The following is a 16,602-nucleotide window of genomic DNA, read 5'->3' as shown; positions in this document are numbered from 1 at the left end:
TGTGAGAAGGGAGGGACAGGCAGTGGAAACAAAAATGAAATTGTTTGAGCAGCATATTCCAGAAGTCTTGAGGTCTTTCTGAGTGTAGCCTTCGTTGATTTGAGATCTACCATACCATTCTCTCACTAGAAGGGAAAACCTATAATTGCAGCAGGCCGTAAGAGACCCACTTTGGGTCTCATCTATCACTGAGTTGTGAAGAATATGTATTAAGGTTATAACAACCAACAAGAATGCACTTTTATGTAGAAATCCATGATTAAATCGAGTCTTCGTGACTAGTGATTTAAATCATGATTAAAATCAATTTGATTTAAATCAAATCCACCTTAGTATTCTCGATCATAAAATCTCCAGGACAGGAACAGTCTCTGTATGGGACCACACACCCTGCAGCATTCCTGTCTTGGTGTTTACATAGCCCTCACTACCACAGCATCTAAGCCTCTCAATCATTAGAAGACTTGATCTTCACAACAGTCCTGTAACACAGGACAGAGCAAACGACTTATCCAGAGTCGCACAGGACGTCTGACTGAGCTGGCAATTGAATCCAGGTCTCTTGACTCCAAGGGTAGTGCCTTATCCACACTAGGCCATAAGGAAGCATTGATAATTGGTTCATTGATAAGGGCCCCATTTGCAGGTTACGGTTCTAAGCCACTCTCCCCATGAAAGATCACCAGCATGCCCCAGCGTGAGACACAATCCAACTCAGCCAAGGCAGCAGATGCATTTATGCTCTCTCAACTTGATATTTTTGTTTGGTCCAAGAATGTCGCTCTAACCAAAGCCATCTTAAGGCATATATTATAGGCCTGAAGTCATAGGATACCTTCAGCAGTTCAGCTTTCATTTAAAAATGAGTTTCTAGCCCTCATTTGTGAGGACAAACCTAAAAGAGGTGAAATGAGTATCAGATGCAGTGATGTCTGCTAGAATCTGCAGAGTCTATATTAGCTCAGGAGGTGAACTGCTGCACGCAATTCAATGGTGTAGTGAACTCCATGACCCAAAGCTTTGGGGGCCCCACCAACACCACTAGCAGAGAACTGCGTGGCCTTGTCTAGACTAGGATTTAAGAGTGTAATGTTACCCAACATGTTAATATCACAACTTTAAATCCTAGACTAGAGAAGATCCATGTGGAAGGGGAAGAAGTGGCTAGACACACTGCTCTCCTCAGACAGACACACCCTCACTGCTAGGGTAAACACCACCCCTTATTGCCACTCCTTCCTCTTTGCCAAGGCAGGAGAGGACCCCTGCTGCCACTGCTGTCCCTCCCGCCACTGCTGTCCTTCCCAACAGGAGTGGAGCTCCACTGTTGTTTCCAGGGTGCTAAAGGGGCCCCAAACCGCTGCTCCCTGCCACCCAAAGTGGAGGGAAGGGCCCCTTCCTTCACCACAACCATACTGTGTAGGACGCAGGCCATGGCATAGGGTAAGGCTTGGTTTCTAACCTTACTGATCTTCTCAGCAAGGACAACAGCACACAGTGCTTCAAAAAGGACATCGCTTCAGGGGGAAGACCCTGGACACACCTGACCTCTCAAAACCCGTCAAGGAAGGTCATTGCTACTTCCAAAATAAATGCAAAGTATTTCTCCTTCAGCTTCACACCACCACCTGGGTTTGCCTGAACCTTGGTTAGGCTGACTCTTCTGCCACTCTGTGATGCACTCCAAACCACTGAACACTAAGCAAGTCCACAATTAGAAATTTGAACAAGGGCTCTCTCCACACAAACCCCTCATAAGTCTTAGCCCACTCAAAGATTTGAACAGGAAAACGTAAGAGGGCCTACAGATTGAAAGGGATGGGCTCAAGTTACCATATGTTCTGGACTGTCCACTAGTGTCACCCTTTGCAGTAAGAGCCCAATTCTCCTACTATTTTAAGTTAGCCTCATGAGGGTCTAATACAGACCTAACAAAGAGATTCCAGAGTAGCAGGACTGGAGCAGTTTGCAGTGTTGTGGTGCATTTAATGGAATTTCAAACCTCTGTTAAACTTGTGTATTATTAATTTGATTTCATGCTTGAGAGACTTTGACAGCGGAGGAAGCCCATTATAGCAGTCTTTGGCACTGTTACCCTTCAAAAGCTGGCCAGTCCGCGGGTGAATGACAGCTATTTCAGAGGAGAGCCCTGAAAGACTGTTGGGGATCAGCTCTCCCCCCAGTCTCAAAGAATCCCCGAGGGCTTCGCAGCAACCCAGGCAGCGACTGCCGGGCTGCGGAGAATAGGGAGTGCCCTGCTGTGAAGCCACGAGCCTGGCGCCGAGCTCACACCTCCTGGCTCCCCAAACCGGCCAGAGCTCTGTGAGATGCAGAGGCAGCGAGCGGGGAAAGGCGTGAAGGGAGCAGAGGTGGCCAGAGGCCGGCCCCCAGGGGCGCAGCCAGCGCAGGCCAGGGTGACCTGCTCCCCCAGCCTCTGACTGAGGTGGAGGACAACTCCGACCCGCATGCCGGGGCCTGCGAGCTCGCTGGGGCCCCGGGTACACCGCGCCCCGGCCCCAGGCAGAGTCCCTCAGCCCCGCCAAAACCGCGCCCTCGCTCCACGCGCAGCAGCGATGGCCCAGGACCCCCGCCCCGGGACCGGGACCGACCCCAGCCCCGTCCCCGAGCCCGAGCCCGAGCCCGAGCCCGCCGCCTCGGGCCCCCCCCGGGACCGACCGACCGACCGACCCCCGGCTCCCCCCGGCGGCCCGGGACCGAGCGACCCGTCCGCCCGGCCCCGCCGCCCCGGGACCGACCCCCGGCTCCCCCCGACCCCGCGGCCGGCCCCGCGGCACACCGCTCCATTACTGGTTTAAATCGCAGAGCGCAGCCATTTCCCCGCACTCACCTGCCACCCTCCGGGCGCAACCTAACCTGCCAGCCACGGCTAGCCAATCGCAGCGTGCTTACTGTCACATGCAGCCAATGAGCAGAGGCGGGGGCGGGGCATGAAGGGGGGGTAAGGCTGGTTGGCCCGTAGAGCCGTGGAGGCTGAACCGGGTAGTGCCGGGAGGGAGCCGTGAGGAGACCGGCGCGCCGCCTCAGAGCCCCCCCGTCCCTCGCCTAGAAAGGGACCCTCAGACCCCCCATGCCTCTCCTGGGGCGGGGGCGCCTCAGGACCCCCCCCATGCCTCTCCTGGGGCGGGGGCGCCTCAGGACCCCCCCCCATGCCTCTCCTGGGGCGGGGGCGCCTCAGGACCCCCCCCATGATTCTCCTGGGGCGGGGGCGCCTCAGGACCCCCCCCATGCTTCTCCTGGGGCGGGGGCGCCTCAGGACCCCCCCCATGCCTCTCCTGGGGCGGGGGCGCCTCAGGACCCCCCCCATGCCTCTCCTGGGGCGGGGGCGCCTCAGGACCCCCCCCATGCCTCTCCTGGGGCGGGGGCGCCTCAGGACCCCCCCCCATGCCTCTCCTGGGGCGGGGGCCACCTCCTGGGTGGACAGAAGAAAATTGTGTCAAGTGGAGTGATGAGGGTACAAAACACTGTACCCCTGACTGGGGGAAAAAATGACCCCTAATGTTGAGCTGTTTTCCTTTGGCACCTATCTTAAAAGTGTGGTCCTGAGTTGTTAGAGTATCTTAGTACGCTGCAGCTTATACTGTACACAGCAGGACTGAAATAGATTCCAACCAATTGCGGGGCTACACACAGCAAGCAACCTTTCACAGATGTAGAGCTAACTGTGAGCAGAAGTGACAATCCCTCTGTCTCCAAATAGCTGATTCTAGTCACAAGGTATCTAGCAACAGGCTGATATCTAACCATAAAAACAAGCACTGACATCATGCGATTGGTAACATTAGTATACATTTATTCTAAAAAAGAAAAAATATAATTGCATTCAAATAACATGTGTGTGTGTGAACATTCTGAAGCGGCTACTGCCTTTATCTTAACAAATGTATTACAAGGGCAAAGTTTGTCATACCAAACTTTTCTTAGTGTTATTTTCCTGATGTAAGACCATGCATCCTTTTCTATTGAATGCAAATATATATGTGGGTGGGTTTGTTTTAAAGTTGTAATCAGATGAGGCTACCTAGAAAGTGTGCTTTCCCTTGTTTAGCCAGGCCAGCAGAGCCTATTTTCTGTGTAAAGAACGAGGAGGATTTGTGGCGCCTTAGAGACTAACCAATTTATTTGAGCATAAGCTTTCGTGGGCTATAGCTCACTTCATCAGATGCATGCAGTGGAAAATACAGTGGGAAGAGATAGATAGATATAGATAGATACAGAGAACATGAAAAAATGGAGGCTGCCATACGAACTCGTAGTGAGACCAATCGATTAAGGTGAGCTATTATCAGCAGGAGAAAAAAATCTTTTGTGGTGATAATCAGGATGGCCCATTTCAAACAGTTGACAAGAAGGTGTGAGTAATAGTAGGGGGGGAAATTAGCATGGGGAAATAGTTTTTAGTTGTTGTGCGGTGCTCACTGGCTCTGATTCCCCGCCCCATTGAGAGAGGGTTGTAGGTTCATCATGCTTCTGCAACCCTTCTCAAGACTACTTTCTACCACTGGGGGGCTGAGTGAATTGAGCCATAAATCTTGTTTTTTATGCCTAGATAACATCATAGAATCATAGAACTGGAAGGGACCTCAAGAGGTCATCTAGTCCATTCCCCTGCACTCCTGGCAGGACTAAGTATTATCTAGACCAGTGCTACTCAAAGTGCTGGTCCACGGACCGGTGCCGGTCCGCGAGCAATCGGCTGCCAGTCTGCGCGCACATTGGAAAATAAAATTGCCAGTCCCCCACATCAGATAGCTTGAGAAGCACTGGTCTAGACCATCCCTGACAGGTGTTTTTCTAACCTGCTCTTAAAAATCTCCAATGATGGAGATTCCACAACTTCCCTAGGCAATTTATTCCAGTGCTTAACCACCCTGACAGTTAGGAAATTTTTCCTAATCTCCAGCCTAAACCTCCCTTGCTGCAATTTAAGCCCATTGCTTCTTGTCCTATCATCAGAGGTTAAGGAGAAGAATTTTCTTCCCTCCTCCTTGAAAACTGTTGTCATGTCCCCTCTCAGTCTCCTCTTTTCCAGACTAAACAAACCCAGTTTTTTCAATCTTCCCTCATAGATTGTATTTTCTCAGGGGTGAAAGTAAGTCGAGTGACTTACCGGTACACTGGGGCCAGCTCTGGCCCCCGGAAGGGGCGGGGCCTATGGTGGAAGGGCGGGGCTGAGGGGGTCAGAGCCAGCCCCAGCCCACCCTGTGCGGTAATTGCCCCCCCTTCTCCTCCTCCTCCTCCCCCACCGGGGTAGTAGCAGCAACCTGGGGATCTGGGGGCTATTTAAAGGGCCCGGGGCTCCCCTGCTTGTACTGCCCCTGTACTTTAATTAGCTGCTGGAGCCCTGGGGAAGCGGTGTGGCTCCAGCAGCTATTTAAATGACCGGGCAGCAGAGGCAGCTGGAGCCCTGGCCCTTTAAATAGCCCCTGGAGCCCCTGCTACCCCAGGGCTCTTGGGGCTATTTAAAGGGCCTGCGGCTTCCCTGCTTCTACCGCCCCAGTCCTTTAAATAGCCCCTGGAACCCTGGAGTAGCGGGGGGACTCCAGCAGCTATTTAAAGGGCCAGGGTGGTAGAAGCAGGGGAGCCCCGGGCCCTTTAAGTAGCTGCCGGAGCTGCGCAGCCGCTACCCCAGGGCTTCAGCAGGGGGTTCTGGAGGCAATTTAAAGGGCCTGGGGCTCCAGCCACTGCTGGGAGCCCCAGGCCCTTTAAATTGCCCCCTGGAGAAGCTGGGCTGCCCCAGTACGGTGCACCGGCTCTTGCCGGTATGCCGGCTTACTTTCACTTCTGTATTTTCTAGAGCTTTCATCATTTTTGTTGCTCTTCTCTGGACTTTCTCCAATTTGTCCACATCTTTTGTGAAATGTGGCACCCAGAACTGAACACAATACTCCAGCTGAGGCCTAATCAGTGCAGAGTACAGCGGAAGAATTGCTTCCAGTGTCTTGCTTACAACACTCCTGATAATACATCCCAGAATGATGTTTGCTTTTTTTGCAACAGTGTTACACTATTGACTCATATTGAGTTTATGGTCCACTGTGACCCCTGTGACATTCTGAGTGTAATTTAATATCTCATTGAAAGGTGACAGGGCCAGAAAGAGTTAATTAACTCCCAGACTGACCTGACGCATGGCCGAACTTTAGAGACTGGTTAGGAAGAGATGGAAATGAATAGAGCTTTGAAATGCAAGTCTGCATTGTTAGAGACAGAAGAGTAGATGTTTGCTCAGGTCTTGTGATGTCAGCAAACAAGTCTTGTCGATGGCTGTCGCTTTGATTCAAAGATCAAAAAAGGAATATTAACATTTAGGAAGACATTTGAGTGAGATAGTATTATTGTCTCTGTCTCTTTGAAGGTTGTGATAACCTGTATTTGAAGTGTTTAATGGATAAATTATCTTTTGCTAATTGCCATGATGTTTGGAAGAAGGAAAGTGAAGCCTATTGTTTTCTTAGGCCAAAAGGCTGCAGGAAATGTATAAAAACCTTGGGACACAATCCTTCTTCATCTCAGATCTGCTCTGGGTTTCAAGAGGGGGAAAACTTAAGCCATAAGGATTGAGATCGCCAGTCACTGATATTGGACTATAACCTATGGAGTATTTCTAAAAGGACTTTTGGCAACTACAAGCTGATCTCTGCCGTGTATCTGAACCTCAAGAATTGAATTCAAGTCTGTCTGTATATTGATCTTTTAACCAACACTCTCTCTCTCTTTTCTTTTTTTAATAAATTTTAGCTTAGTTAATAAGAATTGGCTGTAAGTGTGTATTTTGGGTAAGATCTAAGTTATCATTGGATCTGGGTGTGTGGCTGATCCTTTGGGATTAGAAGAACCTTTTCTTTTATATGATGAAATAAGATTTTCAGTGATCACCATCATATCTGACATGTGTGTCTGGATGGAGGCTTGAGGCTGGGTACTTTAAGGGAACTGCATTGTTCGGACTTCTAAGTAACCAGTGAGGTACTATATAAGCTGTTTTGTGCTGGCTTGGTAAATCTAAGTATTGGAATGTTCACCAGCGTTTGGGGTTTGTCTGCCCTGTTCTGTTTGCAGTTCACTCTGATTGAGTGACCTCAGCTGGCTCCCATGGGCAATGTCATCACAATCTCTCAGATCCCTTTCCGCAGTACTCCTTCCTAGGCAGTCATTTCCCATTTTGTATGTGTGCAACTGATTGTTGCTTCCTAAGTGGAGTACTTTGCATTTGTCCTTATTGAATTTCATCCTATTTTCTTTAAACCATTTCTCCAGTTTGTCCAAATCATTTTGAATTTTAATCCTATCCTCCAAAGCACTTGCAACCCCTCCCAGGTTGGTATTGTCCGCAAACTTTATCAGTGTACTCTGTATGCCATTATCATTGATAAAGATATTGAACAGAACTGGATTCAGAACTTATTCCTGCGGAACCCCATTCATTATGTCCTTCCAGCATGACTGTGAACCACTGATAACTACTCTCTGGGAACAGTTTTCCAACCAGTTTTGCACCCACCTTATAGCAGCGCCATCTAGGTTGCATTTCCCTAGTTTGTTTATGCGAAGGTCATGCGAAACAGTATCAAAAGCTTTACTAAAGTCAAGATATTCCACTTCCCCCATATCCACAAGGCTTGTTACCCTGTCAAAGAAAGCTACCCGGTTGGTTTGACATATTTTGTTCTTAACAAATCCATGCTGACTGTTACTTAGTATCTTATTATCTTCTAGATGTTTGCAAATTGCTAGCTTAATTATTTGCTCCATTATATTTCCGGGTACAGAAGTTAAGCTGACTGGCCTGTAATTGCTTGGGTTGTCCTTATTTCTCTTTTTATAGATGGGCACTATAGTTGCTCTTTTCCAATCTTCTGGAATCTCTCCCATCTTCCATGACTTTTCAAAGATAATCGCTAATGGCTCAAATATCTCCTCAGTCAGCTCCTTGAGTATTCTAGGATGCATTTCATCAGACCCTGGTGACTCGAAGACATCTAACTTGTCTAAGTGATTTTTAACTTGTTCTTTTCCTATTTTATCCTCTGATCCTACCTCATTTTCACTGACATTCACTATGTTAGACATCCAATCACCACCAGCCTTCTTGGTGAAAACTGAAACAAAGAAGTCATTAAGCACCTCTGCCATTTTCACATTTTCTGTTATTGTTTTTCCCCCCTCATTGAGTAACGGGCCTACCCTGTCCTTGGTCTTCCTCTTGCTTCCTAAGTGATGCGCACAATATAAACAAATAAATATTGTGTGGCTTCCACACATTATACCCGGGCAAAATAACTTTAGCTTTACAAGAAGAGGGGAAAGCAGAGAGAAAATTAAAAGTTGCTTTACAGGAGCACTTTTGAAATCATTAATAATTCTGGCTCACTAAAGATTTGTCAATATGTTGCTCTGCTGACTGTAACCAGGGAGGTTCATAGATTTATAGATGTCAAGGTCAGAAGGGACCATTATGATCATCTAGTCCTGCACAACGCAGGCCGCAGAACCTCACCCCCCCTCCCCCACTCCTGCAATAAACCTCTCACCTATGTCTGAGCTATTGAAGTCCTCAAATCATGGTTTAAAGACTTCAAGGTGCAGAGAATCCTCCAGCAAGTGACCCGTGCCCCATGCTACAGAGAAAGGCGAAAAAGCTCCAGGGCCTCTTCCAGTCTGCCCTGGAGGAAAATTCCTTCCTGACCCCAAATATGGCGATCAGCTGAACCCTGAGCATTGTGGGCAAGATTCACCAGCCAGATACCCAGGAAAGTATTCTCTGTAGTAACTCAGATCCCACCCCATCTAACAGAGGTCCCATACTCTCAGAACTCAGAAGGCAGTCACTGCTCAAATAGCAACAAATCTCAGGACTTCTAAGCCTTCAATATGCCCCATCTCTTCATTTTAGGGTTTTTAGAGTATGTGCATTACAGTCTTGTATTTAAGGTGGAGCAAAGTTTGGGAAAAGAAAGAGTCTTTGGACATGAAATCCTCCATCTGCAGTGAAAACAGGTAATTACATTTCTGACCAAGCAGAGACCAAGGTCTTACATTCAGCTAGATAACTTACATCCAAGAGTCTTAATAGAGTTGATGGAAGAAATCTCTGGCCCATTTATGTGACTTCTTAATACATCTGAGAATACTGGGGAATTCCAGGAGGCTGGAAGATTGATAATCATAGAATCATAGAATATCAGGGTTGGAAGGGACCTCAGGAGGTCATCTAGTCCAACCCCCTGCTCAAAGCAGGACCAATCCCCAATTAAATCATCCCAGCCAGGGCTTTGTCAACCCTGACCTTAAAAATATCTAAGGAAGGAGATTCCACCACCACTTCCTAATATCCAGCCTAAACCTGCCTCACTGCAACTTGAGACCATTACTCCTTGTTCTGTCATCAGCTACCACTGAGAACGGTCTAGATCCATCCTCTTTGGAACCCCCTTTCAGGTAGTTGAAAGCAGCTATCAAATCCCCCCTCATTCTTCTCTTCTGCAGACTAAACAATCCCAGTTCCCTCAGCCTCTCCTCATAAGTCATGTGTTCCAGTCCCCTAATCATTTTTGTTGCCCTCCGCTGGACTCTTTCCAATTTTTCCACATCCTCCTTGTAGTGTGGGACCCAAAACTGGACACAGTACTCCAGATAAGGCCTCACCAATGTCGAATAGAAAGGAACGATCATGTCCCTCGATCTGCTGGCTATGCCTCTACTTGTACATCCCAAAATGCCATTGGCCTTCTTGGCAACAAGGGCACACTGTTGACTCAATATTGTTGTGCCAATATTCAACAAGGACAAGCAGGATGACTTAGGTTGCCAGTCAGCATGACATCAGTCCAGTGATGAGCTGCCAAAATCTTAACAACTGGTTCCCTCCTCACCCCACGAGGGGGTCATGGCCCACCCCTACCCCCCGGGACTCCTGCCCCATCCAACCCCCCGCGTTCCTTGACGCCCCCCGCCAGTACCCCTTCCTGGAGGTGAGCTGGGGCGGGGAGCAGTTCCGCTGCACGGCCCACCCCGGGTTACCTGCTGTGGTGCTGGTGGCCCTCCTCACGCCCCCCCCCACTGCCCCAGCTCACTTCCGCTCCGCCTCCCTGGGCCTGAGCACCCTGGGCCTGAGCACCCTGGGCCTGAGCATGAAGCCACTGCCTGCTTCTCAACCCTCCCATGCTTCCCGCGTGAACAGCTGATTTGCAGGAAGCCTGGGGGCGGGGCGGAGAAGCAGAGCGGGGTGGCGCGTTCAGGGGAGGAGGCGGAGTGGAGGTGAGCTGGGGCTGGGTGTGGGGCGGGGTGCTGCTGGTGGGTGCTCTGCACCCACCAAATTTTCCGCATGGGTGCTCCAGCCCAGGAGCACCCATGGAGTCAGCGCCTAAGGTGCCACTTTTGGCCAGTGGTTAAATGAAGAAGCCCTTTTAGAACCGGTTCTCCCTCACAGGACAACTGGTTCTAAAAGGGCTTCTAAATTTAACAACCAGTTCTAGCGAACCAGCTCCAGCTTATCACTGCATCAGTCTCAGGCAAAATAATTGAAAAATGTATACAGGATTCAATCAATAATGGAAAACACGTCTTGTCAAATGAACATAATTTCATTCTTTGATCAGATTACAAATTTGGGTGACAAAGCTAACTGTGTTGACATATATACTTAGGCTTTGGTAAGGCATTTGACTTAGTATCACACAACATTCTGTTAAAAACTTACACCATACAATATCAATAAAATTAAGAACTGACTGATAGATCTCAAAAAATTAGTTGGCAATGAGAAATCAACACTGAATGGGGTGTTTCAAGTGGGGTGTTTCAAGTGTGGGGGGTCCATTTTACTTTTGATGGTATTCAACATTTTTATCAATGCTTTGGTACATAAAATCATTGCTGAAAAAATTTGTGAATACCACAAAGCTTGGTGGATTGGTAAACAATAATGGGGACAGGATAGTCATATGGAGCAAACTTGGATTGCTTGGTAAGCTGCTTCTATTCAAATCAAATGTGTTTTAATACAGCCAAAGGTAAAGTCATACAGAGGTACAGAGAATGCCTGCCATACCTATAGAATGGGGGACTGTATCCTGGAAAGCAGTGTCTCTGAGAAGGATTTAGGGGTCATAATGGACCAGCAGCTGAACATGAGCTCCCAATGCGATGCAGTGGCAAAAACAGATAATGCAATCCTTGGCTATACATCCAAAGGACAGGGGGATCATGAATAGGAATGGGGAGGTGACTGTACCTCTATATCAGAGGGGTAGCCGTCTTAGTCTGGATCTGTAAAAGCGGCAAAGAGTCTTGTGGCACCTTATGGACTAACAGACATATTGGAGCATAAGCTTTCGTGGGTGAATACCCACTTCGTCGGATGCCTCTCTATGGTATTGGTGAGACCAATCCTGGAACACTGCATCCAGTTCTGGTGTGCACACTTTTAAAGTGATATTAAAAATTGGAGAGGCACAGTAATATTTGGGGACTGGAAAAAATGCTTTACAATGAGTAACTGAAGGAACTCTGTCTGCTTAGCTTATCAAAAAGAAGATTGAGAAGTGATTTGTTTAGGGTATATGAGTATCTTCACAGGGAGAAAACACCAGATCTTAAAGGTCTCTTTCACCTAGTGAAGAAAGGCATAGCAAGAACCTATGGCTGGAAGCTGAAGCCAGATAAATTCAAATTACAATTAGGTACAGATTTTCAGCAGTGAGGGTGTTTAACTTTTGAAACAAGCTTCCAGTGAAAGTTGTGGATTCTTTATCTCTTGATGTCCTCACCTCAAGACAGACTGCCTTTCTTATTGTAACTCTTCAGCTATGCAGAGCATAACAATTCCTATGTGCAATAGTCTGCACTGACTATATACATGAACTCTCTCTATATATGCTGTCTGCATATATATACTCTAAGGCAGTGGTTCTCAAACCTGTTTGCTTGGGTCCCTCTTCTTTGTGTCTGCAGCTGTTTATGTGCCTTCCCCCTGTTTCCCCGCCCTTCCCCCCCCCCCCCGTCGCCAAGTACATATACCGCCAGCCAGCTCTGAAGGCAGAGCAGAGAGCAGCGGCTGCTGGCCAGGCACCCAGCTCTGAAGGCAGAGCAGAGAGCAGCGGCTGCTGGCCAGGCACCCAGCTCTGAAGGCAGAGCAGAGAGCAGCGGCTGCTGGCCAGGCACCCAGCTCTGAAGGCAGAGCAGAGAGCAGCGGCTGCTGGCCAGGCACCCAGCTCTGAAGGCAGAGCCACGCCAGCAGCAGCACAGAAGTAAGGGAGGCAATGTGGAAATTGATATTTCTCATCACTTTTCACAGCAGACTTAGCGTCCCATTGCCACCCTTACTTCTGCACTGCTGCTGCCACCCCAGGGCTGACAGCCGTAGCCCCACTGTCTCCTGGTGAGGGATTAACAGGGAAAGGGAGGAGGAGAGCCCTAGCCCAGGGCACTGGTTGTCAGTCCCGGAGTGACGGTGCTCCAGCAGTCCCCACCTCCTGGGTGTGCACAGCCCTTCTGCATGAGCCCAGCCACCCGGGGCTGACAACCAGCATTCTTCAAAAAAAAGGGCGGGGCACACAGCTTGCACCTCCCTGGACACATTCCCGTGCCTCTCTAGGGAGGCCCACCCCATAGTTTGGCCCGCTGTTCTAAGGCATTATGGTAAAGCTCACTTTGACCTCAGGGGAGTAGGATCAGGCACAAAAGGAACACTACTTGCTCCATCATTTCTGGATGTAAAATGCTGACAGTAAGCTATCAGAAATAAGTTAACATTAATTGTTGATGTATTTGACAATAAAGCCACCAAGAGAGTAGTTATGGCTCATGGTTGGTATCCATAACCTTACAATAGTGCTCTGGTCTGCCAAGTTTGTCTCAGAATTAGTTATACCAAACAATTGCCGATGTTGGTATTTTCCAGGTGACTCTGTAAATACAACTCACCTAATAAAACTGAGTTAATATGACAGAATCTGGGTTTCTATAACAAATGTAATACAGTTGGCAACCTCTTTATTAACTGATAAATAGTGTTCATGATCCTTTAAATATGCATAAAATACTCCAGATAAGAGAACTACCACAGGGCTAAGAGACAACCCCTACCCCAGAGAGGTCACAGCCAAGGTTTGAGACAATATGCAACAGGTGAGGAAACAGACCTAGTGGGAGGAGGGAGAACAAGGTAACAGTAGAGAGAAGGGCATTAGCGGAAGTTAGTAGTTAGAGGCAGTCACCAAACTAACTAGTAAATCCAGATTTTCTCTCTCCTCCATGCTGAGTTTCTCATTAAGGCCAAGCCAAGTTGGCAGCTTTCAGCTCCTACCACACACTTGCACTTGATGCCAAAGGTCACTGTAACTACGTGACAGCAACCACCTACATGCACCTGCCAACAGGTAAACATGGCTCAGACACACCTTAGAGCAGTGGTTTATCAAGAAATGCAAATAGAAGAACCTAAGCAGAAAGAACCAAGGTCACCGGAACAGAGCAAAGACAGACACGGTTTTGTCTCAGTGCTGACTTTAATTAAGTACAGTAACTAATGCCACTCATATCCTGAAGTTCTGCTCTGTCTTACCCGCATTGTGCATTCTTAATCCAGTGAGAGAGAGAGGATGTTATTTCTGAAAGGCATGTCCCAGATGGGGACCACAGAGAGGAAGAAGGGAAGTGTGATACCTGCAGCTCACGTCTCAGGGGGAAGGGTCTGGGTGACAGAGGGGGAGGTGTGACCCACTATGGGGCAGGGGGAGAGCCAGACCATAGGGTATGTGTGTAACAGAGAGAGAGAGATGAAGCAGAGGAGAACTCAGGAGAGATAAGAGTGTTGCAGTATTACTCAGCTGGCTGATAAGGTAGCTCCATAAGAGGAATGGATTATTTTGCTTCACACACAAAGATAACTGGACAAGTATGAGGGAGTGTTATGAACCAGGCTCCCACCTTTTGTGTAAGAGACAGAGGGGACATTTGAAATAAATAATTCATTCCCTTATCCAACTGTCCAGCAGCACGGCACACCTTATAAACAGCCACGGGGGTTGGAGAAGAGATGCAGGAGGCTGAGCGTGCCAGGTAGAGGCTCCATTAAAAAGCTTACATGGAGCTTGCAGTCTGAAAAGGAAAGCCACACATGAACCGTAGATGAAAAGACAAGCACACATCTTGTTAATAATTATTTTATTATCATAGTGCCTAGAAGGCCCAGTCACCATCAGGAGGACCTGCTGTGCTGAATACTGCACAAATACAGGGACAGAGAGTCCCTGCCCCAGAGGGCTCCCAGTCTTGTTGGCTGTTTCATACCAATTTTCCCCTAGTCCCAGTCTTGTGACAAGACATAGCTAAGTCCTGGCTCCCTCTTGGAAGCAAATCAGCAGAAAAGGGTGGGAATGTGTAGGAAAGGGGTGAGACCATGGTGAGACCTCCCCTCTGCACTGCCTGTGAAGTGGGGCCAGAGCTCTGGGGAGAAACGTATGCCATTCTAATGGGTGTGCAGCGTGTGCACTCCCCATGCACGCTCACCAGCCCCAGGAGAGACTCAGTGTCCCCATGTTCCCCGAAGAGCCACCATCTCTGCTCTGCCCTCTACATGGACTCACAGACTCCAAGACCTGAAGGGGCCACTGTGATCATCTAGGCTGACCTCCCATATAGCACAGGCCAGAGATCTGCCCCAAAATAAGTCCCTTTGAACCAGAGCATAGATTTAAAACAAAAAACATCCCATTTTGATTTTAAAATAGTCAGTAATGGTGAGTCCACCAAAACCCTTGGGAAATTGTTCCAATTGCCCTCCTGGTTAAACGTTTACACCTTCTTTCCCCTCTGAATTTGCTCTGTGCAAATTGCAAAATGAACAGTATCAGGCAAAATCTGCCTCCCACGCCTCCAGCCTCCTTTCCCAAGTATCCAGGGCTGAGGTCTCCCATCTTCTTTCTTCCTCCACTCCTTCCAACCGCCACCTTGGTCCCATTTCTGCCCACCTCCCTCACTTCCCAGGCCCCTAGGAAGACGGCTCAAACGGCCCCACTGCTGGGAGCAGGGTGTGAAGCACAAAGAGCAGGCACTGTCGCAGTGGGGGTTGGGACTGCTGCACAGCTGCAGAAAGAGACTTGGTGCCTGGCACATCTTGGCGTGTGGGGCACAAATCTGGCTGTAAGCTCCCTGATCCATGAACCACCGAGAGCTGACCTGGTCCCGAGGAGCACCACAGAACAGCCTCTGGGCTCGACAGTGTTGGAGCAGAGGGGCATACGCACCCTCCCCCCTTGGCTCACTGCAGTGCAGCGCAGTCTGCCATGGGCCGGGGTGGGTAAGGCCTGTGAGCGCTCCCTGGAGCTCTACAGTGCCAGGACATTCAGAGGGCAAATGTCATTGCACTAAGCCACCTGTATTGCTGCGTGCCTCCATTTTTGTGTGTGCAAATCAAGACACACTGAGCCCATTTTTTAGAAGTGCCAAAGCCCCACAACATTTTGGCAGGTCAATAAGCAGCAATAGACTCAGAAACAGAGCAAATTGCCAGGGCAACTGCAGGGCTGGAAGGAGGCAGGTCCCTGCCTATGGGAAAACTCCACAGCTGCTTATGGTAAAGGAAATGACTGCCGAGGAAGGAGTCCTGTGGACAGGAATCTGGGGGTCACAGTGGATCACAAGTTAAATATGAGTCAACAATGTAACACTATTGCAAAAAAAGCGAACATCATTCTGGGCTGTATTAGCAGGAGCGCTGTAAGCAAGACATGAGAAGTAATTCTTCCGCTCTGCTCCGCGCTGATTGGGCCTCGGCCTGTCTCATTCCAGGAAAGATGTGGACAAAGTGGAGAAAGTCCAGAGAAGAGCAACAAAAATGATTAAAGCTCTAGAAGACATGACCTCTGAGGGAAGATTGAAAAAATTGGGTTTGTTTAGTCTGAAGAAGAGAAGACTGAGAGGGGACATGACAACAGTCCTCAAATACATAAAAGGTTGTTACAAGGAGGAGGGAGGAAAATTGTTCTCCTTAACCTCTGAGGACAGGACAAGAAGCAATGGGCTCAAATTGCAGCCAGGGTGGGTTAGGTTGGAGATTAGGAAAAACTCCCTAACTCTCAGGGTGGTGAAGCACTGGAATAAATTGCCCAGGGGGGTTGTGGAATCTCCATCATTGGAGGTTTTTAAGAGCAGGTTGGACAAACCCCTGTCAAGGATGGTCTAGATGACACTTAGTCCTGCCAGGAGTGCAGGGGACTGGACTAGAGACCTCTGGAGATCCCTTCCAGGCCTATGATTCTATGTCGCCCCAAGACTCCCGGCGCAAGGGGGTGGTTAGCTCAGCCCGCCGCCTGGCTCCCTGGCAGGGCTGGCCCGGGGCCTGGCTGGAAAGCGGCTGAGCTGGCCCGGGGCCTGGCTGGAAAGCGGCTGAGCTGGCCCAGGGCCTGGCTGGAAAGCGGCTTCTAGGTGTGTTTTATTAGCTGAGTTCTGCGGTTGGACTTTGCTCCGGCCGCCTTCCGCACCTGCCCTGCCCCAGCACAGACTCCCCAGCCTGCCCTCGCCCAGGGGCAGCTCGGCCCCGCAGTGCGCGGAGCAGGACCAGGCGGGCCGGATGGCGCG

At 49.1% G+C, this 16,602-nt stretch overlaps 1 protein-coding gene across 9 annotated transcripts in view; it reads right to left on the bottom strand.

Annotated features, from left to right (window-relative positions):
* Nucleotides 1–2,899, bottom strand: part of PPIP5K1 (diphosphoinositol pentakisphosphate kinase 1) — a 153,532-nt gene extending 150,633 nt beyond the window's left edge. For all 9 annotated transcript variants that reach the window (XM_078854702.1, XM_073304631.2, XM_073304633.2 and 6 more), the window contains exon 1: nucleotides 2,849–2,899. The gene's annotated coding sequence lies outside the window, so the exon portion shown is untranslated. The remainder of the gene's footprint in view (nucleotides 1–2,848) is intronic.
* Between the last annotated feature and the right edge of the window lie 13,703 nt (nucleotides 2,900–16,602).

The sequence above is a fragment of the Lepidochelys kempii genome, chromosome 10 (assembly GCF_965140285.1).
Source record: "Lepidochelys kempii isolate rLepKem1 chromosome 10, rLepKem1.hap1, whole genome shotgun sequence".
Taxonomy (NCBI): Eukaryota; Metazoa; Chordata; order Testudines; family Cheloniidae; genus Lepidochelys; species Lepidochelys kempii.
Note: the sequence above shows the minus strand (reverse complement) of the source record. Positions and strands in the feature narration are given on the sequence as shown.